At 39.9% G+C, this 24,270-nt stretch overlaps 2 long non-coding RNA genes across 4 annotated transcripts in view; one reads left to right on the top strand and one right to left on the bottom strand.

Moving 5' to 3' along the window:
* LOC119019941 overlaps window positions 1-19,563 on the bottom strand; it is a 34,167-nt gene extending 14,604 nt beyond the window's left edge. For 2 of the 3 annotated variants that reach the window (XR_005075191.1, XR_005075192.1), the window contains exons 1-2: window positions 19,354-19,553; window positions 19,037-19,249 (exon numbers count right to left, since the gene is read on the bottom strand). This is a non-coding gene — a long non-coding RNA (uncharacterized LOC119019941). Of the gene's footprint in view, window positions 1-19,036; window positions 19,250-19,353 lie in introns of all 3 variants that reach the window. The other variant, XR_005075190.1, reaches the window with a different exon arrangement.
* On the top strand, window positions 19,444-22,887 carry LOC119019942. The gene is made up of 4 exons (XR_005075193.1): window positions 19,444-19,571; window positions 19,911-20,020; window positions 22,166-22,298; window positions 22,458-22,887. It is a non-coding gene; the product is annotated as an uncharacterized LOC119019942 (long non-coding RNA).
* The last annotated feature ends 1,383 nt before the right edge of the window (window positions 22,888-24,270 follow it).

The following is a 24,270-nucleotide window of genomic DNA, read 5'->3' as shown; positions in this document are numbered from 1 at the left end:
AGAGATGTTATCCTGCCTCCGCTAGCTATTTCTCCAATTTCCCCTCGCTGTCTGTATTTCATTACATTCCCGATCCAGTCTTTTTATTGCTACTTTCCCAGCACCATATATACATGGATATGGTGACAAGGCAGTGACGTTTTTATTTCTGGGATTAGATATGTGTCAAATGCAAATAAACCTGGCTGAGATTTTAGTGTTCATCCAGGACTTGTTGTCTACTAGTTCTTCTCACTCCTCTTTTGATGACAAACCATACTCACCGACACTCCTAATTAGTGTATCATCACAGCATGTCACATAGAACTGAGTTGACACACATCACACAAGTTGCAATACTTAAACTGCATCATGGATAAAATGTATGCATTTTCTTTTTGTATTGCAAGATTTCTTGGCTTATACAAAGACCTGGAGCCTCTGTCAGATTGCACTGCTCTTATAGGTGGTTGATAACCTAGAAAACCATTTAAAATAGACAGTATGCAAAGAAAGTAAAGTCAAATGACAAATGTCTTTATTTCCAGTATTTCATTTTTTACGATATGACCAAGCAATTTTTTAAGGCTCTGGAGTTTGGCTAAGGTTCAGGTTCTTGAGAATGTAGATATTTTGATGGATTAACACTTTGCTACATATAAAAAAAATGAATTCTGTTGTATACACATTATACATATACTACATACCAAATTTCTGACTTTCTAAGCAGCCACGGTTCAGTAATACACAGTAAAACTGGGATGTGTTTTGTTATTCTCTCTAAGATGGCAAACACAGTTATACTTTTTGATTCATTTCCCTTCCATCCCAATGCCTTTCTTTACAATTCATCTTCACGGTCTTTGCTCACAATGCAAAGCCACCCCTCTCTCGCACTGCACTAAATTCAAATGCCAATCCCAGTGTTGGGACATTCCAAACCTGCCTCCACAGTAACAAAATGCCACTATATATTCTGCCCCAATTTCTTCTCTCCTGTCCTCCTCTGGTGCTGTCGTCTGTTGACCCCCTCAGCACCACCCCACTTCACATATCTCTCTCTCTCTCCCCTCGCCAGGAATCCTGAGGAGAGTAGATTTTTCTTTTTCTCGCAGGCACTCTTCTGTCCCTGGACCTGTTATTCCCCCTCCTGCCGGCGGCCTTGCTAACAGATTGCCAATAAGCTCAGTGGCAGGCCCCGCCAACATGTCCCCCCTCCATCTCCCTGTAATGGCCTCTCTCTTGGGAGGGAGCTCCTGCCTGTCACTGATCCGACTACCCTTATAACCCTCTCCCATCCTCCTTCCCTACTCTCCTTTTCCCTTTCCTGTCACACCATCCACCTCCCACCTTCAAGCCGTTCCAACATAGGTTCAAGGGTGCCTCTTGTGACACACACACACACACACACACACACCCATGCATGCTTGAACGCACATGTGGACGGACACACAAGCACAGAAAATATAGATACAGCACAAAATGTTGCACGCTTGCACTCACATATACTTGAGTATTACATCCTCTTTGTTTGTCGTTGATCCGAATCCTCCTCCGTCTCCCCTTTTGTTCTTTCTTGCCCTATCAATACAATTATCTCACTCATTTATTTTTTGATTGATAATCTACCGGCATGAGATGTCAAGGATGAGAGCGAAGAACAAAACCGTGTGAGAAAGTTCATTCACTTGTCAAGACTGAGATTGAAATTGACTGTTTGTGGACCCCCTCCTCGATATCTAATCATAGCCAAGTAACTGGGAAAGGCAGCCTTGTCAAGCAAGGATTTCTACATATACCATAACAGTGTGCTTGGGGCTTCAGTGAGAGATATACTCTGTATCTAAAAGTTTGGAGGATGGTAACTTGCACCTTTAGGAAGCCAATAACAATTGCAGCCAAACTAGTGGAGTTCACAGTAAGGGTAGCACCACTATTATATGGTTCTCCAGCAACTACAGCCAAACTTTTGTCTTACGTTTGACAAACTCAGAGGGTATTTCTTATCCTCAAACACTTTTACCTTGCAAAAGTAAAGCAGTGTGTTGTGTGTTGCTAGCCCCGCTTATCTTTGAGGGTTGTAGGGCCTGAAGCTAATCCCACCTGACATTGAGTAAGATGCGGTGTACGCGCTGGCCATCTCCCCAGTCATATACAGGGCTGATACACAGGGACAGACAACTATTCAGCCACACCTATGCATAATCTCGAGTCAGCAATCAGTGTAATCTCCATGAGAGAAAACCAGAGTACCTGGAGGAGATCCATCCATGTACAGGGTGAACAAACAAACTCCACTCAAAACCCCAGCCAGATGGCAGGTTTGAATCCCAAACCTCCTCGCTCCTTCCTCAAATGGTCTTTAACAAGAAATGATTTGCCTGCATTTCTTCTTTGGTTGTTTTTTTTTTTTTTTTTTTGACAGCATTCAATGTGCACAGAATGCTAAAAGACAACTTTATTGAAAGTAGTAACAGTAACTAAGGGAGACAAGGCTTGGAGAGCAGTCAACTACAGTGGTTCTGCTGAACCGCTGGAAAAGCATTGTCATCACAAACTAAGAGCTCAGTAATTTTGAATAAAATACCGTTGTAATTGATTGGAATAGTTGTATATTCAGCAAAACAGATGAAAACCCTTCCTAACAGTGCAATGGACACCACTGGAGTCCAAAATCTGACCCTGGATCACTGAGAGAATGAATCTACTAAACAGCGTTGCCAACTCTTTTCCACTGAAAGTAGCCAGCACTAGCTCCAAAAGTCTAAAAGTCACCAGGTGACGTCATATGCTCATTTGCATATTGATGATGTAATAACGTACTCATTTGCATAATGCTTACTGGTTGTGTCTGTTGCAGTGAGGGGGAGATTATTTTAAGCCATATATACAAAAGGTTGATAGAGAAATCTTTACCAAATAATCACAAACTCACTACAGGGACAAATATATTTGAAGTAAAAACAGTAAAGGGAGGGAGAAGATCAAATGAACTATGTACATTTTTACAAAACAGAGGAACATCCTAATCTGGAGAAAGAGTGAGAGCGAAGATCTAGACTCAGCAGTTTAAGGTTATCGCCGGTAAAGTACCAGTGGAACCGCAAAAGTCTAAGAAGTCAGAGAATTAACAGATCAAAACAGTAAACGGCAGCTATCTGGTCTCAAATCCACAGAGCGAGGAGCCGTGGCATACGCTCCCGCCTGCCCCAGCCAGCCCCCACACACTGGCCTGCCGCCTGCGCAGCCACGCGGGAGGGGAGGGGAGAGACCCCGGTGCTGCTGCAGAGGAGCCGTGGACTGTGATGACTCTGAGCAGCATGTGAATTACAATATAATACATTTCTCGCCTTTCCCCTGATGATCTGAATAAGTCACTAAATTTGTTGCTAGTCGCTTTTTTAGAAATAAAGTCACTAAGAGGGTCTGAAAAGTCACTAAATCTAGTGAGAAACTCGCCAAATTGGCAACACTGCTACTAAGAGTAACACATAGAGTAGACCATTTCCTAACATGACTGTCACATTTTTTTTCTTTTTTTTTTTTACAAACAAAACAAAAACATTTGCCATCAGAGTAATTTGATATGATATCACATAAAAATTCCACACAAATACACTTCAACAAAATGTGTCTGTTTTTTGACAGTAGTTGTACTTTGTACTAGAATGTGTAACATCTACATTTACTTTACAACATAGGTTTAAGTTTTTGACACAGGTGTGTTTCACAGATAGTCTTTAAGAAAAGGAGTTGTTTATTCAATTTTATATGTAAACCCCTGTGCCCTCAAAAATTAATAGAATTTTACTTGTTTACTTTAAAATCATCTCCCTCCTGCCTGCAGTAGTCATGACAACATCTCTTGAGAAATGATGCAGTATTGCTATAAATATGATAAAAATCAGCTCATCTAGCTGTTATCTCAAACAAAACGCTTTCCCCCTGTGGTTTCAAATCCAGTTATTGATTGTACAAATGGCCAGCTGAGCTCCAAGGTGTGCGATATGACTAAAATGTGCCTTCAGTGTCCTGTAACCTTTCGAGTGTATCTGCCTCCCACTTACTCTGTCAATGATGATTTAATGGTTCAGATTACCCTTTTTCCAGAATGCCCCACAGTGTCCGGCACAAGCTCTGGCTTGGGAGCAAGTGGGTTACCCTTTTTGTGCGGAAATGCGTGTGTATCTGTGTGTAAAAGGGAGAGGGAAGGTTCAAATCGATTTTCTTAGTTTGACAAACTCATGGGACTGGACTTCAGTGGATGAAATGACATTTAGGAGGAGAGTTCTTCTATTTACTTTACTGTTCCGTTTACAAGTTTTTCAATTAAGTGAATTGTGTTCCTTGATGTGATGTCCTGTTCACAGGGGCGTGATGGAAAAACAGTCACTGGCAGTAGCTGTGCATTGGATTAGACCCGTTCTCTGATGAAATAAATTAATTTCTTGGGCTTGAGCTGTCACCAACTCCACAACAAATAAACATCAAACTGCTGGGATTTCTCCTCGTTGCATCAATGATGCCGCCTAGCTTCTGACAGCTACAACAGTATCAAAGGGCAAGTGTTCATTAATGTTCTGGCAGCAAATCCATTATTTCCTCTCTGAGTGTTTTGTTTGGGCGTATGTGATTGTGCATGTGGGTGAACGCATTTATTCATGGATCACTGTACATTTCTAAGTCAATCAAAAGGACAGGTGCACTGCAGGTCCTGCCCTACTTCTACATTATAAGACTGATTCAGTGTTCATCCTGCCATATAATGCCGTGAAAAGTTTTCAGAGAATAGCATGTCACTGAAGGAATAAAACATGGAAAAAGAAATATCACACCTTTATTCTCTCTGGTGTTTTCTCTTGATTCCCCACAGTCAACCTCCTCTCAGATAAATCTTTCTCTCATTCCTTTCCGCCTGTCTATAACTCCCACTCCTACCCTATTTTTTTCTTCATTTGTTTTTCACCACCCCACAGTTTTTCCCCCTGGTGTCTTTCAAACTGCACTTTGTGCAATTAAACACAGGCACCTCCATGATGGCTGTCATTACCTGCATACATGAGGAACAGCTCTGCTCCCTGGGATTGAAAAAATTAAATACTTGCAACAGGAATGTCACATTTTGTCATATTCCTACAGGATGTTACACTGGGGTGTGTGTGTGTGTGTGTGTGTGTGTGTGTGTGTGTGTGTGTGTGTGTGTGTGTGTGTGTGTGTGTGTGTGTGTGTGTGTGTGTGTGTGGGCGTGTGTTGGGGGGGCAACTATCATTTTCTATAGATTAGTAGTAAAACAAGTAGGCATCATCTTTAAAGGATTTGTGAGACTTCAGTGTTATACAAATACATGCATACATTATTTTGGTTCTGATGTAGAAATCACTCACATACCAGAATCTGGTCAATTTGACACAATAGAGAGGTGAAGAGTCAGGGCTACATTAGTGTTACACAGTGTTTGGGAATTCCCTGATTATATCAATTGCAGATGGCCCCCCACTGCCATTTCGCTTTTTTAATCAGTTGCTAGTCGAATGACGGGCACTGCAATTACAAACTCATCTGCTCTGTATGGCAGCAGCACAGAGTAGCAGGAATCCCATTTTACTACTCACGTGACGTGACAAGAGTGGACTGACAAGATGATAGCAGAGGATCTTGGTTAAAGCATAAAGCAAAAAGCACCTATCAGGCAATATTTCAGATTTAAATCCAGTGGTGACAGGTTACCTGATAAAGTAAATGAGGGAAAAGTAGTTGGTTACCTCATTGTCGCCTGCAGCTCTTCTTCTAGCTGCAATCTGTGGCTGTTGTGATTCCTGTAGGCCGAATAAAACTGCCCTACTACATTTTTCCAATGGATCCGCTGTCAACAAATGCCAAATTCATCCCTGTTTTACAGTCACTGACAACCACATTGCATTTCCTGTAAATACTATATAATAAAAGACAACTTATAATTCACTGGTTCATCTGAATTATCAGTGTTGTCACTGGTGGGAAACATTCCACGATGTGGCTTCCCTTTCAGGGCCTCACCTCAACATGCTGTTAATGTTAACACAGTGTGATCAAATACACATATTTATGAACATTTCATATTGTTGCAAACCTAATGTTTATTCATGTGCTGTATCACTACTATCTCCCTCAGGGCATAAACATAATAACATGCCAACATATCATCCTTTTCCTGCTGTCCATCATCAGAGCGGGTTTATCTAGCATGGAGCAGCTGGACATGTGTTTTTTGCATATGTAGTGCTGTATGTTTTAATATTCTGACCAATGGTATTAATTTTCATTGGATAGAAAAGTATTTCATTTCAAGTTGTAAACAGTATGAAAGGTTACAGGGAAAGGAACTATTTTTCATGAAGTTCTTTTTATTTACCTCAGATGAGAGGAAAATTATTCCTTCTTCTGATCTGGATAATGGAAACCAACAGGGAGCTCAACATCATAATGGAGCCATTACTGAGAGGAGATCTTGTCTGTAGCTAAAATAATTTGGATTTTAGCTGAGAACTTTTTGTTTGATGAAGACAAAGAAATTGCCTCAATTATTATTTTTTATGCTGATGTCTTTATCAGTACATCATCACAATCATCAGTACATGTGTACTTGTACCCACAACCACTGGCTTTCCACATGGTTGCTTTTTTTAAATACCCTTTAAATGATAGTTTGCTTTCCTTGCATCTGTAGTAAGGAGACCGTATAAATGAAAAATAGAAAGATAAAAGGGATAATCACTTTTGTACTCAGCTAGTGTTTCAGTGACATTGACATTGTATGGGGGTGGCCATTTTAACACCTAATATTATAATGGTTAAACAAAATATTCCACTTTCTTCTCACACTGTCACACCTCCACCTCCCGAGGCACCCAAATTCTTTTCCATCATCTTTTATTCCAGATTAAAGCTCCAACACCACCAAGGTCTGCATGACCTCAGGAGAGCTGGCAAGATCAGACGACTCCTGCTTCGCTTGCATTTTAGCCGCAGTAGCTCGGATGTCTTATCTGTTTCATTTTTATTGAATGGATTCAGGTTTCTTCATCCCCTCGGGCTCCAGGGGGCACGCCCACTTGCTGGTGTTACTAAGGTTTTTATGCTGACTGAATGAACATGTAAGATCCCTTACAGTGGCAGGGATGACATGTAGACCCCTCTTGACACTCACTGGTGTGCATTTTAAAACACATACCTGCAGGATGCACACATACACAATTTGCCACAGGCCCTCTGGTCCTCTGACTGACAGGAGAGGAGAATGTGAAGGGGCAGTGAAGAGAGATAAATTTGCTGCAGGCAATGGTTTGATCATAAAATTACAGTAACTTCACAGATCCCAGGGCAGACTCCCTCAGGTCCCACGCAATCTCTCTGGTGCAATTGCCCTCCATTTACAAGGATATCACATGCAAATAGTTTCAGGACCTCAATTGCCATGCTGGATGTGTTGAAAACGCAGAAGTTATTTCCAGTGCACTTATTTTAGGAAATTCACCAAGAACTATACTCGCATTATCAAAAAAGTACAAAACTGTTGTACTGTTATATGGAAGGAAAGTCTTGTACACAGGCCTGGTTGCTGCTTAAATCGAGTAACCTTACAGTAACAATTAAGCCTCTTAACTGACACATATGATTGGATCCTCTAAATTTTTTATTGGACCTGAAACACTTCCTCCTCTCCTTGCTCTTGCCAGCTTCTTGACTAAATCATTACATAATGAGACGGCATATGATCCAGTGCACAAGGTGAGGTACTTTGCTGTAGAGCCATTTTCGTCTGGCAGATATTGATGCAGACACTTTGCTTCACATTAACCTCAACCTTCATCCTTACATTACAATGTTAATGGTGGGATAAAGTAAAGACATAGATGAATTATATCATCCCATAAGCAGGAAACTTCTCTTGCATATGCCACACTGTAGAACGGATTTAAAGGAAAAGCTAACCAAAAAAATTCTTATTCAGCCACTATTTACTTAACAGCCTGTCAATGGAAAATCGGGTAGAGTCTTGTAGTTCACTGAAAATATCTCAAGCTTGCAGCATTCTTCGAAGCCACCTAATAGATGACGATGTTTGAAAAAAACAAAAAACATAAAATGGCTCCATACAGCTTATCCAGCGCAATCCAAATCTCCAGAAACACAGAGATCACAAATTGATGTGAAAATATGTTGTTGACATCTCTTTTAATCCAAAATAATCACCCTAGCTGCTATGCTAAAAGAGCTATCATGCACCCCTCTAAAGTGGGTGCATGAGTGTACATCAAGGGTGTAAATAACATCTTGGGGACTTGGATTCTGGCAGAGGAGCTATATGGACCCATTTTATGTGGGGTTTTTTTGTTTGTTTGTTTGTTTTTTTCACATTTTACAACAGGTTCCCATCAACTCCAGTTGTTTAGGAGAATGCTGCAACTATGTTTTGCTATCCAGAAATGTTCAGTGTGGTAACTACTGCAGTCAAGCAACCTTTGTCAAGGTACACTACAGTATGCAGACCTCATTATACCCAGCATCACCTCTAATGGCGTAACTACCTCAGCTTAAATGTCTCGCTAACGAACAAGCTGTGCAGGAGTAAGTTTGCTGACATTCAGAACACTGCCCTAAAATAAATCAACACAGACATGACTAAATGGACCATGATACTGTTTTCTCCAAACAGGGATACAAACAAATCTACAGTACAGAAAGCCCTTCCAGCAACTGACCTAATCTGATCTGGCAGATCAAAGAGAAGAAAATTGGCGGCAAAGTGAATAATCACGTTACTAATTTTAACATGACACTCAGACAACGTAGGTGACAACACACACAAAAATATGATAAATTAATCAGAATCCATGACAGCAACATTTACCAAACTCCAGAATGTGCAGCAAACAATTTGTATCATAAAACAAACTTGAGTTAAGTGGTACAATAATATTACTTCTATTTACATCACATTCTCTATTTGTTGTGGAGGCTTAACTGTGGTTCAGATCTGTCAGTATTGTATATGATAGATCCTGATTTGCAGTTGTAGAGTACAATGGAATCATACAAATATTTGCAGCAGCACCAGTCTATATGTTGCTCTGGATCATAACATAGCCAAAGTTTACTGGTGGGCCACTTTGAGGGGTTTCTAGTTTAAGTAGCACCACTCTGCTGACCTCTCAGCTAATGATGCACCACTTAATGTTTGGATGTCTGGTACAGTGCATCATGACAGTGCATAAATGCCAAATTGACTATCTCTTAACGATTCCTAATTATCCCAAAGGAAGCAATTACACTTGGCGAAAAATAGGTGCAGGGGCCTATCTCAACCAGAATGGGTAATTACCGCACTTAATATTTTCCCCAATATCAGATACAGTTGGCAGCACAACCCCGAAGGCAGACTGGAGCATTACTCTCACAATAAAACATCACAATGCAGAGACAGTCTATTATGTGCTGAGCTATCATTTCCTGGAAAAACCAGACATGATCAAGGCTATAAAGAGGATGGCTGGATTTTCTTCCTATTACTTTCATTAAGAACCTGTACATTGTGCCTTATTTTAGTAATCCATCGCAGCATTGCCCAATTAGAGTTCAGGCAACGATGGAAAGAGCTTTGATGAGCTCCCAGAAACCCTCTTGGGATAACGCACACACCTCTGAATCTCAGACAATTGTACTTTTACCTCTTCGCCTTTCCTGCATTAAAGTATTTTATGAGATTCCAGTCTGATTAAGAACAATATGAGAGCTGAATGCTTTTCACTCAACAGACCTTTGTAACTCTCAAAGCAAACATTAATAACAGTGCTGCCTACTCAAGCATAAATCGAATTGAAGTCAAGTTGAATGGTTTGATGTGTGAAAAGCAGTGTTTATACTGTGTGAGCTACTGCACATTCAAGATGAAAACTTGAAAAACTACAGACTATTCTCCTTGCCAGATAAACAGACATGATGAAACCATGTTTCTGTACCTGACAAATCAGTCAGGCTGAAAAGGGAAGACAAGAGCCAAGACTTCAAAAGGTCACAAGTAATGGATGTCAGATTTGAGGCAGATGAATTTTCCAATCCACCCCCATTTTGTTTTATAACTGCTTGCATGTCAAGCACTTCTCATGAAATGCCATCAATGCCCCATCTAGCACAAGGACAGTGGTAGCATATCACGTTTGTCACCATGTCACCTGGTTTTGCCTTTCCCAGGCTTTTTGATACATTTGTGTGGCAATTAACCATTGCATGTTCTACGTTAACCAGCATTCATTGTGACATTCAGCCGTTGCAGCTGACACAGTTAGGCGATGTATTTTTCCACCTTGAACTTCACTGTTCTTTCATCCATCACAGCCAGATGATGAGCAGCCCAGCTGCCAGGATAAAATGTTGGCAGGTAACATTTTCCACATACAAATGATGCAGTCAAGTCTGTATGTGTCATAGTAACATATTGATATATTTACAAAAATGTATATATACTTATGTCGCACTGACTACATTTTTATGACCTGATTTTCATATCAGAAATTGGAGAAAATTGTGGTGGAGTTACTGGCAAGAGGGCTGGCAAGCCACTAACAACAGTTCAAGACGCCATTTCAACATATGTAAATGAGAAACATTTTGGACTGGGGACCATGGCATTTCAAAGTTTTTAACAGTTACACCTTCACATACTTTTAAGGAGACCTTCGGACAATTTTCTGTTGTGTTTGTGGTGACCAAAACAAGTATTTTAAGCCAAAACATCATCTTTTCATCACCCCAACCAAGTAGGTTTGGTGCGTCAATAAGACCATAACCAGGACATTGTCACGGGATTTGTCATGGTCATGGTTTTTTTTGGTTGTTTTTTTTTTTTGGATACAGGGTGTTTCTTCTCTATATTTCACAAAGAAAACTTACCTCTCTCTACGCAGATGAAGAAGATATGATCTCTGCGTGTGACTGGCTGCTGACATCATCAAGTATGTTACATACGTTGCCACTGATCCGAGGTCAAAAGCTGGACTCATTTCAGGCTTTGCTTTTTTCCTAAGAAATGTCCATTAAGTTACCGTGCTTTGCTACAGTCAGGGTCTTTATTTTGAAGTACTCTGCTCCCATTAAACCACTGACCCTGCCTTTTTAATCGTCAACTGTGTTCGGCTGAGTTGCCCACACAGACAATAACCCTTATGGTTATTTTCTGTTGTGTATTCATCTGGGGAAGAAACAATGACAGTTTGAGCAAATGTCAAATTGTCTGAGAGTTACCCTAAGTTCACTTCTATTTTTTATGCTGATGGTGGGAAGAGTTCGGCTAACTCTTACAGCTTAATGACTCACATAGATGGGTGTAAGAAAGCTGATAAGACCTAAAGTGCTCTTATATCGATGCTGGCATTGTTTTTGCAGACAAGATTCTGCTCATTTGTATCTGTCTTTGTATGTGTTCTCTAAACAACACTGGAGAAGGAGGTGGTGAACCTCAAAGCCTTTGTCATTTCAACTCCTGGCCACAGTCCAAATGGTAAGTTTCTGGGGCCTCCTTCATAAAGCTTTACAGTGCAGAGTTGCTCCTATTAACAGAATTCTAAGAACAAATCTTCAGGCTTTTCTCTAAATTTTCCCTTAAAGTTGAGACTAGATCCTGGTAAAGATAAAAGCATTGAAGCCCTTGATCCCTAAGGTGAAGCGTTGTTACGAGTGGGGAGGAGGACTTTTAAGAAGCTTTAGATTTTCATAAACAGAGGAAAAAAAGGTGGAAAGACAATGGAGGTACGAGAAATATCCTAGATCCTGAATGACAATAACTTCTTGAAATACTACAGTTGTTGGGCCTCATCCCATATGGCTCAACCAAAGAGAAGGCCTGTGAGGAAAGTCAAAAGCCCACCTACTAGGGCCTTATCAGCCTGAAGAGTTCAAGAACAAAGGAACTGAGCCAATGCCCATAAGGCCTGGCAAACTGTAACTCAAGGTACGACCCACCCCCCAAAACCTTCACCTGGTCCCTGTTTGATTAAAGTAGCCGTGGGCCATAAAACTCTGACAAGATGACCATGACATCACTCAGAGTTTAAAAGTCAGGGGACGCCTCTGCATGTCGCATTCCCAGGGAAACGTGATGCTGTAAAGAGACTCTGGTTTCATTTAGTAGTTACCGTAAGGGTGTACTTTGAGAGACATTTTTCACTTTGCTTGACCTAGTTTTTGTTTTACTTTCGTTTTTGTTGGAATATTCTTTATCATTGTTTTGGATCCATAGAGGAACGCTGCACAATTCAGTCATTCCTCACTGCCTGCAATGAAGAAACTATCTTCAGAAGGAGACGGAACCACCAAGGTCTGGTCCTTTCATTTGATCGATCCCACTGTTTAATCGCAACAGGTCGCAGCTTCGTCAGGTGTTAAGACGCTACAGCTGATCCCGCACTCGCATCCAAAACGAGTTGGAGTTTCGAATTGGATGGGACACATGCTATTCACAATGAGCGACCCAAATAAGAGGCATTTGTTTGGGCAGAAACAGATAGTATAAAGCGTGTTTTTGTTGCGTTATATTGGTTGTGAAGGGACTGCCTACTTACTTTGTTGTCTGCTAAGCACTCGCTTAGCTTCTTTCCCTTTTACTAACTCACACGCACACACGCATGCACACACGCACGCACGCACGCATGCACATGCACGCACGCACACGCACACATCCTGGGTGATATACACAACATGCAATCTGTTGGAAACTTATAGTTACTAACCCCGCTATAGCATGAGACACATGATATATATTCCCTCTTATTGACTTCAGAGGCGAACTCCTCTCAGTAGCACAACTACCCTTTTAGTTGTACAGAACAACAAACAACTAACAACAACAAACAAACAAAGTTTTAATAAATACTGTTGATTATAACTGAGCAGCGTCTGATTATTTTGCACAAACCATATTATAATAACGACTGGTTGAGACGGTCAGTGCTCGGATTTGCGCGTTCCCTCTTATCTAATTATTGATATTTTCATAATATTAACAATTTGATCAATTTCAGGCTTTGCGACTAAAAGTATATCATTTGATTATTGATCCCTGACTTCAGGGTGGTGCCCCGTGTTCATTAATGAATCACAGTAACCTATGTTTTATTATTCAACTATAATAATTTAATTAATCAATAGTATAATTTTAATGAACAATCAGTAATCAATATTGATTCCCAACACAGTTTAGATGATGAAGGGATAATGTTAATGGTCAATCTCATTAGAAATACAAATACTCCCCCACCCTACACAGTAATGCTTTTAATGGCAGAAATTAGTGGGCACAATGGGTATATTTGCTGCACCCTATTTTCCCATGCCTGCCTCTTGGTTCCTGTTGTTACACTCTGGATCAAATTTTCCTTTTAAAATGGTTGTGTGCTTGTTAACATCAAATAGATCAAATAGTCCTACCAAAACTACCAGCATGGAAAATAAATGTATCATCTAACTATCAGGACGTGAGTAGTAGACTTTAACACTATGAAGGCATTGCAGGCTTCTTTTAAAGCCTTAAAATGTGTGTTAATTACATACAATATAATTTACGATTAGGCTTATCGATTTCATTGTTTCCATTCTTTGCCCATTATCACTCCTAGCAGTGTTTCCCTGAGGGATACAGTGAGCAATGAAAAAGGAAAGCAGCCAGATTACAGAACAAGTCTCAAGCCAAATTCCACCAATAGACCCTTTGGAGGAGAATCATTTTCTGATTGTTTGAGGCCAGCCAGCATGAGTAAATGTGTAATTAAAGGACCTGATGCTTGATTTAGCTTATCTGGCTTAAAATGCCATTTGGCCATCAGGTCTGAAAGACATAGAGAAGGGACAACTGAGACAGTGCCTTTCAAGACTTCATGTAAGATGTCTGGAGAGTAACACATTTTTAGTCAGAGGACATGCTCCTTTCACACCACAGTTCTGACACAAGGGTCTTTTACCCCCTCATGCACATCAGAACTGAAAGAATCCAGAATGTACCAGTTGTTGCTGAGCATCACTTCCAGATGCCCTACAGACTTGGCACATTTTGTTTCAACTTTGATGATCCCAAAATGATTGGCTACTTCAAAGTCATCCACATAAAGTACAAGAGCAATTGTGAACTCATTCACAGTTTGAAGGCAATTTTCCTTAAAGTGCACTTCATTGATATACAGTGTGTTTCATTCATGTGGAGCATCATGTTTTTTCTGACAAATAACTGTATAAAATTGCAGTTTTTCAGGTGCATATGCTGTAGAGGAACATAGCCTATAAGTGGTTTCTTGCCCTTTTCAACAACTTATTCTCAGGTCATTAACAGAGGAAGCTCTCTGTACATAGGCTGCTCTTTTTTTATCAGTTTAAAAGGTATGGTTTTTTAGCACAGTGAAAGATTTGAATGTACAATTTGCAGTCATAATAGCTAGTAAAGGTTTGGTTCTTGCTTCCACATCTCAGTCTACAGTATTTGAAAAGCTGTGCCCTGTTTTCAAGGGTAACAGGACAGTATTCAGTTTTCCCGAAAGATTAAGTTGTAGCAGGGGAGGTGTCACACACCTTTCTTTGTAAAGTGTGCTGTCCAGGACATTTTCCAGTGTCTGCTGGCAGCAGAGGGATTCAAAGTACATAAAGTACATATGAGGTGCAATGAGCCTGTGTTTTAACTCTGAAAATATCAATCTGCATCAGCAAAAATCAAAAAGCATAGCATCCTGCTATCACTCACTCAAGACAGCACACCCATCAACGAATAGCATGATGTTATATACTCCCATACAGTGGATGGTGGTGTAGTTTTTTATCCACCGGTAAAACCAATAAAGAAGAGGAGGAGGAATATCTATCACTGTTGGTGTGACCAGATCTTCCCGTGCAAAGATGACAGCTTGCCCAATACGTTGAGATATCATACATTGTTAATATGAAAACTTGAGCACAAATTTGTCCGGTTTCAAGTGGACGTCCTGTTGTCCCAAAGGCACTTCGAAATTATTGCTGCTAAGCTGAGTTTAAAAAAGTAGAAAGTGAATGATGTGGGTGCACAAGTGAAGCTGTTAAGTCATTACTTAACATGACACCTCCTTTCTTCACAACATAATTTCATAGCTTACACATCTAATTAATCTAAAAGGCTTGTTTGATGCTCTCAGATCTCATTAACAACAAGACTCAGAGACTGAGTTTACCCTAAACTAGCAGATAGTGTGAGATGTTAGTGGCCTGTAGATATGAAAGATGCTGGCGAAGCAATAGTATATGAAATAGGAACAGCTGAAATGTCAAAGTGGGCAAAACAAACAAGTTTATTAGGCATACACTTTAGTAGCTGAGCTACTGGGGAGCCCCTTAAGGATTGTTCAGATTAACCCTAACCCTAACCCCAAGTGACAACGTTTTTGCTTTAACTTATCATTCTGTAGTAAATAGACATTATACTGTGTACTGGTTGTCAAAAAATAATCCACATATAGATTTTCTCCCTGCATTATATACAACACAAAGGAAGTGTGTCTGCCGTTGTGCAACCAAAACAGGAAGAGGCATGGTTTTCTATGGTCACTATCCCCTGGTAACGGTGGAACAACTGGAATAACTGTGGAAACTCTACACTGCAACAAAGAAAAGGCAACAAAGAAGGTGAAAAGGGAGAGTGATAGAAACTGAGTTATAATAAGAGTAAACAAATGGGAATTCACACTATGAATAGTACCTGTGTTGTGCCAAAGTACGTCCCCCATGTTGGTTAGTGTTTCCCGTTACCACAGGGACATAAGACAGTCAAAAACTGGCATTCTGTCTAGTTTGGTAAATAACAAAATCCTTCTACTGCCGGGTGTTTTATGCTGCCTATTCAAAGCACTGAGATCAAGGTTTCTAGGTCAATTTGGGATTCTTATGGTTGCTTTCTTGTTTTGGACAGTAGCCAGGTTGCATGTGGTAGTGATGTTGCTAATGCTGACATTGCAACAGCGGTACCAACAGTAAGAGAGCAGGGAAAAATTACTAGTGGCATTAACACTACACTATTTTAATTGGGCTTATCCATTATGGCTTCCACATCCACGTCCATATTCATTTGTAATTCGAAAAAGGTTGAACGTATGCGCATGCGCATGCGGCATGCACGTGCGTGCACACACACACACAGTAGTACTTGTATGAAGTACTGATTTGGAATGGAGTTGTCATTAGCTCAATTACAATTTACTAACAGTACAATCAGACCACATTACTACATAACATCACATCACACAGTGACAATATCCTCAGGGGTCATTTTTCATTTTTTTCCTCTAGTCAAGGCAACAGAGAAAGTAGCAATGCCACAATTCCTCAGTGTGCACACTTTTGAACGTGTGTGCGTGCGTGTACATAACACATTTAATTTGAAATTTTAACCACTTCAGTGGAGCATATCAGGTGGGAATGTTGTGCAGCTAAATTAACACTAATACATTCATTTTATTGTCAGTGTTTGACTTATTTGCAGCAGGTGTTTGGAGGATTGCATAAATCTAACACTGATTCCCCTCATGTGGAAAATGTGTTCTGAAGATAGTTATTCCTGTACAAACAATAATTGTAATTCAAATGGAAACCCTGTTGGGTTAGCAGTCATGTTCCTTGTTTTTGAAATGCCTACAACCTGTTTATAAAGAGCAGTCCCATTTCTCATATTTGTCAGTTGTTGTTAAGTTGTTATTCACAGAAACCTATTGTGTCCTTATGTCTCAGTCAAAATGATAATAAAAATACACAATGCATTGCACTGAAGATTTTTAGCTGTAGCAACTAGTTAACATGAGTGCAGTGCCAAAATACTGCCTGTCTGTTTGCATTATGTTCAAAATATAATCAGTTCAAACAAAGGGCACTATCAAAAATGACAGTAAAACCAGATCTTGTCAAACATCAATACAGTCAAGGATATGTCAGACTTATTTCAAGCTGTCAGCAGCCCCTCAATTTGTTTTGGTTCCATGCTTCAGGCCAGAATGAATGTCAGCAAAGACTGGTTGTATTTTTGGGAAAATACGCCTGCAAATTAAAGTAGGGTAGGGACTGCAAAAAACACAAAGAGTCAGGTAAAACTGCATCTGTTATGAGCTTAAAACAAACCACTGGAAATTCATACTAGACCCCTAAATTCATTAAGGAATTTGTATATCTAACAAGAAACCTCCACCAAAATCTATCTGTTGATTGGTTATGGCAGACTGGCTTATAGATTTCTCAGCTAAGAGGATTCAAGACTACTTTTTGATCTCCAACAAACTGGCGAACATTATTTTGCTCGGGTGTTCATGGAAATGTACAAAGATGCTCCAGATTAAACTGCCGGTATTGTCGTCTCGTAAGAGGGCCAATTCAGCATTCAAAAATGGAAAATGTAGTTTTTTAAATTTCCATTATTATCATAATAATACACAAATGCAAACAGTAGTTCTGCTCTTCTGCTTACATTTTTATATTCTGCTCATAATCTTACTTACAAATAACTTCATCAAACCTTGCACCAGGCTTGTCCCGGTGGTTGATGTTCCCAGTGTTACAGGGTGGTCATGCTTGCACAGATTATATTTCTATCATTATTATTATTATTATTATTATTATTATTATTATTATTATTATTATTATTATATATCTCCGTCTTTCTACTTAAAAAAATAAAATCGGTGTTAGGACAATGGATGCTATGACTACTGTTACTACTGCCAAAGGCGTCTACTTCTAGCAGCAGTGGGGCCAGCAGTAGAGTCACAGGGCAGAATAACAGGACTCACATTTAACTTCTAGCTTGGAGACAATTAGATGATGGCAGAGGAATTGTTGTCAATGGGAACAGCCATAGCGCCTCTTTGGCAATATGTCAGATTTAAACTAGGGAGGCTGATAACATTAATGAATTGTTACCTCCCTGAGAAGTGGAAGGTGCACAGCCTGTTACCCACAGCTCTTCATCTAACAGCTACTTCCTGTTCAATACAATTTATTCAATAAAATTGACCTAATGTCTTCAGTTGTGGAAAATGACTGCTGTTTTGCCCTGCAGACATATTTTTGATGAACAACAGCGGTGCTAACTGAACACATTGCACTTTCTGTCACTAGTCTACTTTAAACCCCTTGTCCACACACACATAATAAATGGAGCATGGTATTGTTCACATAATACCGTAATCTTACAAAATAAACAGTGTTTTGAACTGAATTTAAAGACAATGAAGTGATTTATCCTAAGAAACTATGTAGGATGATTAATCAAGGGTAGCAGATACAACGCATGAGCATAAGCATGAGCATATGCAAGTTTATGCTAATAGGTAAGAGGAATCACTTATTCCAATTATTATTCTGACTGAATACTGATTAGTGCTGGCTTGGAAAAGGAAATGAAGCGAAGGTACCAGCACAGCTTTATGAGGGAAATTCTCTGCAAGTATCCTCATACTTCCTTGAGAAGACAGGTTGGTGTTCAAACACACATTTCATATGATTTCTGTCAACAGATATGTTCATCTACGTGTCTGTCTCTCGTCTCAACAAAATACCCCACAAAGGCTGTTAATTCCTACCTTTTCAGACAGGAAGGGCAGCAAAATACAACAAACCAAAACAAAAGACATGGCAGTTAATGGTTTTCATTCATATCAAATAGGATGCATGTATAAAATACATGACTTAAAAAGGCCTCCTTAGTCCCTGATCAAGAGACAGATGATACAAACACCCCTAAGACCTCTGTCCAGCCTTTAAACCCTCACACACTCACTGACACAAAGGGACAGCTGTTGTTTAAACTCCGGCAGGCTCTGTCCATGGTGCTGACTGTCTGTCTGTGTGCATAGCATGCAATGGCAAACTCAAACAGGCTGAGCTACAGTACAACACAAACAGCTATGTTCACGTAATTCATGAAGTAAGCAACTACACAGCAACTCAGCATTTAGCCACGGCGGGCAACTTCCGTGTCAGTACAACCGCACAATCAGCACAGAGAAGAGGGAGTGTACTGGCTCACCTGGGGGCGTCTGAGGACCGCTGTCCTCATGTTGGCGTCTTCAACCGAGGCGTCCAACTCTCCTGTCCACTTCTGACACGTCTTCGTTTTCCACCAGGGTACAGGTTCAGTTCAGTTTTAGCCTCCTTTCTCTTTGCTTTTTCTTTGCTTTTTTTTCCCAGCCACTTTGTGAAGTTGTTTTTTCTGCACGATTCCAGGAATTACCCTCCACCCCTGCTAGTCAAGACAAACAAACAAACAAAAAAACACGGTGGCTGGTATCACGAGCCGTCATGGTCGTTTCTCTTGAATGTTATCCCTAACTTTCGTGGTACGACCTTCCTTCCGCAGTTTCCTTTCCTTCATTCCTCGCCAAGCGAAGAAATTCGCAGCCGCTGAAAGTTCGCAATCACAGGCGCTAACTTCACCTGACGTCCACGGCGTGATAGCGTCATGACTGTTATTTACATACGCTGCAACCCAGGGGGCGCTGTTTCACCTATATGAGCCAAACACAATGGAAAAGTGGAGACATGACCTTAACAACACTGCACAGGTACAACAGATGTTGTGTGACCCCCCTCAAAATCTTAATTGAAGAAAAAGTATATTATATTTATTGCCTCTTCATTTGAGGAAAGGTTTCTGTTGATTGGTTGAGTTCCAAGGTTGAATATAACCTTGGAAAAAGTGGTCCAAAACGAATCCCAGCTCAAGGTCCACTTACTGTGAACTCCGGTGAGCTTTTTCAGTGTTTTTGCATGGCCTTCCAGCCACTCCATCTGTTCAAGGACAGACGTTTCAGTTTGACATAGATGGATTATTTCTTATTTGTCTTCCCTGGCGAATATGTTTACATCGCTTTCCTCAAAGGAATGATTTCTCTCTCCTTTAGATGTAACTGGACAGCAGAGTCCTGACCTGAGGAGTAAGGACACTCCCACACCGAGTTTAAAAGCCTGCAACTCCTCTCCAGTCAAATAGAACTGCAGAAGCCACTTGGATGTGAGTTGAAATGTACTCAAGAAACCGGATCAAGTCCAGTTGCCTACGATACAGCACTTTTAGAATTTTAGAATTGCCCGTTGCTTGCTCCCACTGTATCTAAAAATCACACAGTCTGGAACTAAAAGCTATGAAAACCAAAATAAACGGGGAAAATGCCATGCTAACCCCTCGAGGTGTCACATTTATGAGAAGTTTTTCCACCGTCCCATAATCCAGCTGCAGAGGGAGAGCACTGAGAGAGACACACACAAGGAGAAAGTGTGAGTGTGGGTTCAGCTGCCACAGTGGAGCACAAAAAGTAAGAGCCAACTTATTCAAAGTAAAAGCAATTCCCAGTGGTTTCATCTTCCGGTACCTTAACTAAGGCTTTAAAGTCACTGAGAGAGAGAAACTGGTTCCAGAGGTTCCAAGCCTTCATGTAGGTCATTTCATGAAAAGGGTTTAAAGATCACAAAGGCTTTCTTCCCCCAATCACAGCTGAGCTTTAGGGAGTGTGTGCAGTTCATTTTGGACTATAAATTACAGTACGCGCGCCACCACATTTGTGTGATAAATCATGCGTGAAAAAAGGGAAGCTATCCTCACTTTGCCCTTTCATTTTTGGTACCTTCATTAAAAGAGTCTTACACACAGTAAAACAAATTATATTCTTAAGAAGGAGAGATAACAAGACGAGTTTCCGAGATGTGGTCTTGCATCTAGACATGCGTACAGCATGGACAGAAACATACAGCTGAAGTATGAAACATATGTGAAACATTTAATTTTACAGATCTGCACAGTTAATGGTAAGTAGGTGGTAATTATTTCTTTAAACTTACCCCCAAAGTCCCACAATGACAACCTCAAAATAAATGGACAATTACCGTAATGTGATTTAATATTAATGGTCTATCTTTCATTAAGCACTTAAACAGCTAAATAAACAGCTGGTAATTACCAGGAAGCCTCCAACTGGTTTCTGCTTAACTTCTGGTGATCATGCCATTTTAATTTCCAACTAGTTTCTGCACCAACTTCTGCAGGTCAGTAAACTGAAATTCATCTTTTAACCTGCACTATATAGATAGTCGATTTAAATCTTTAGTATAACTGGTGATCAGAATGATGCAGACGCTTTTCCAGACTGTTATTATTGTTCTTCTTGACATCTTAAATTATCCTGCCTGCTGATGTTTCTTAATTGTTTCCTCTTTTCTTTTTTTTCTTTCTTTTTTTTTTTTCGTTTGCACTAATTGTAGGTCACTCCGCCACATGGCTTAATTGTCAATGAAAAAAAAACAAAAAAACAATAGTGAGTTCAATCAAACCCAATCAAGACACATGGGTGTCACAATCTGCCCCAAACTGTGAAAAAAGTCGTTTAGTTGCACTTCTGTCTTGACAAAGTGTGGGAGAGGGTCATGAAGCTCTCCAGCTGTGTAGCTGATTGCAGATGTTCATATAATTTGGCTGATTACATGATGTGCATGAAGAGCCAGCTGCAGCACAAAGGAATTAAATATTCTGTCACGTGCAAATCTCTTAATGGCATACTCCATTTCCCTGAAATGAAGAAAATATCTTTTATGTCCTGAAAGTACTTTAATAAGTCATGTAAATGGCGGTTAGCACACCTTAAGGCAAATGCCATCTCATTCCTCTCTTTTTTTATAACATCTAAGACGGAAAATCAAAATGCGGAAATGCTTCTGTGAGGGTGAATCTCTGACCAAATCTGGAAAACATTAAACGTAATGATGAGCCACAGGTCAAAGGCAAGAATCTGTCATATTATTATATTCGAAATGTCACTCTGCCCGGCACACTCGGAGTATGAATCATAATTGATAATTAGGGATCTTAAATATTTCATAAGAGTTTTTGCCTCACAAAAAACAGCATAAACATTATTATAATTCTGAAGTCTGACCCTATGTGTTCTATTGAACTCAACTCATATTAACTGAAAATATATTACAGACATTTAGATACACAGTTTGTTCTCAACATACAAATTTGGAATGTTACTTCACCTCATACTGCAATCTTTTATTTGTAAATTGCTTATTTTAGACTTGGCCACTCCTTGGAAGGAGCCATTGTCCCCTCTGTGACAGAGGCTATTTGTGATTGTCTGTTGATTGCATTTCTGTTTTCAAGAAGGAAGACTGGAGGGCCATCGATGATCTGCTCCTGGATAGATTGAATTTCCCCATCCTGTCATCTTGATTGATGGGTACCACATCGTCGTCAGGGCGCCGACCATGATCAAGGTTAAGGTACAATGACAAAGGTAACTTTTCCATCTATTCCCTGGCTGTTGTAGAGGTGAACTACTGCTCCAGTGTCACTGATGTTAGTACACTCTGTCAAGCTTTATGAATCAGCCTGGGAAAGAGAATGGGACAGCTTCCGGGGGAACCCACCTCCATCTCTGTGTCCTCATCTACAGTCTGAGGACAGCCCAGGAGCCTCTTGGGTTTGGAGCAGGACCTGACAGGTGGCAACCTGTCTGATGCCTCCGGGCAGGTGCTTGAGGGGAGAGAAAAGCTGATCAGGTGGCTCCCATCAGCAGCCGGAGCAGTCCCCCATCAGCACAGAGCAGAACGAGACTCCCGTTTCACCCCAGTGTTTCATCGTACAAGATCAATTTTCAGATTCTTTCATATCACTTTGACTCTATTTGGGGTTTTTTTGTTTGTTTTTTTTACAGACCCAGATAAACTACTCAGGCACGGGGTAAGATGATTAATGAACCTCTTATCTCTGTCTCTCTCATCCCTGTTCAGTCAGAGCTCTCGACTCTTCTTGCTCTAGATGGAGTGCACACACAGCACCAGAACTGAGAATAAAGAGCCAAACATGTTTTTATGAGATAACAGACCGACCCAATGTCAATACAAGGTAAATGTATTAAAAAGCAAGGTAAATGTATTAAAAAGCATTCAATACAGTGAAAATACAGTGAAACAGCAATATATATATGTATATATATGTATGTGTGTATATATATATATATATACATATATATATATATATATATATATATATATATATATATATATATATATATATATATATATATATATATATATATATATATATAAATATATATATATATATATATACATATATATTGCTGTTTCACTGTATTTTCACTGTATTGAATGCTTTTTAATACATTTACCTTGCTTTTTAATACATTTACCTTGTATTCTAAAAATGTGGGCAGTAGGCACAAATGGCATAAAACTGCAACACTTCTTTAATAATGCAGTGGACCAGCAAAGGTGCAGAACATTGACCCATGAAGCAACACTCAGGTCTGCACTCACATGAACAAGCAATGTGAGAAAAGAGAAGAACAAAGACTGTGTTTCACCACACTTCGCTGTACAAATGTTTTGCCATTAATTGTTGCTGCTATCATCGGTCAGAGTTTATGAATTAATCATTTCAGCAAGAATAAAAGGAGTTCACAGCATTTGGTTTTATAACTGCAGAGCTGTTTTTTAAATAGCTCATATTACTCATAATTACTTTGTACAAGTCTGTATTGCTCCAGCTTGTTTCTTGCACGGCAGACACAGCTACAAGTACATTTCACATTTCTTGGTGTTACAGCTCCTACATGTCCCAAACGTTTAAGTAATCAATACTATGAAATCTTTTTGAACATGTCCATAAGAATGATTCAAATTTTAATGTGTCTGTAACTTTCATTTTGCCATGCTGAGTAAAACTTTTATCCACCATGTCAGATTCTAATATGGTGAATAAGAAGAATACTTGGTTTTGGTTGTTTTTTTGTTTTTGTTTTTCTGTTGAGTTAAAATGACTTTTCTATGTTTGTGGCAATGGTGTCAGATGGATTTGGCAAACAAAAGGTATCTCACTCTTCCTTTCCATAATGTTGGAGGACAATTACAACAACACCTAGAGCCTGTCAGTGGCACAAACAAGCACTCGAAATTGAAAATCTTTGACTCGGTCACCCGCAGGGATTACAGGATCGGTCCTGCTCAATAATGGACCAATTTCAAAAATTGCTGTCCCCATTAGTCACTTAAGCACAAAAACATGTGACAATAGAATCAAGGTTACCGGGCAAAATTCAAGAGAGAAGGAAAAACTAGACTTTTCCGTCACCTGTCAGCACCGTTAACAGCGCCGCTGGGATTTGTCTCAGCAGGGGTCATGAACACACGCCATCGTACCTTATGTGAAAATTAAACTGGATTGATTGGTTCATATGGATGAATCAG

This window comes from Acanthopagrus latus, chromosome 5, assembly GCF_904848185.1.
Source record: "Acanthopagrus latus isolate v.2019 chromosome 5, fAcaLat1.1, whole genome shotgun sequence".
Classification (NCBI taxonomy): domain Eukaryota; kingdom Metazoa; phylum Chordata; class Actinopteri; order Spariformes; family Sparidae; genus Acanthopagrus; species Acanthopagrus latus.
Note: the sequence above shows the minus strand (reverse complement) of the source record. Positions and strands in the feature narration are given on the sequence as shown.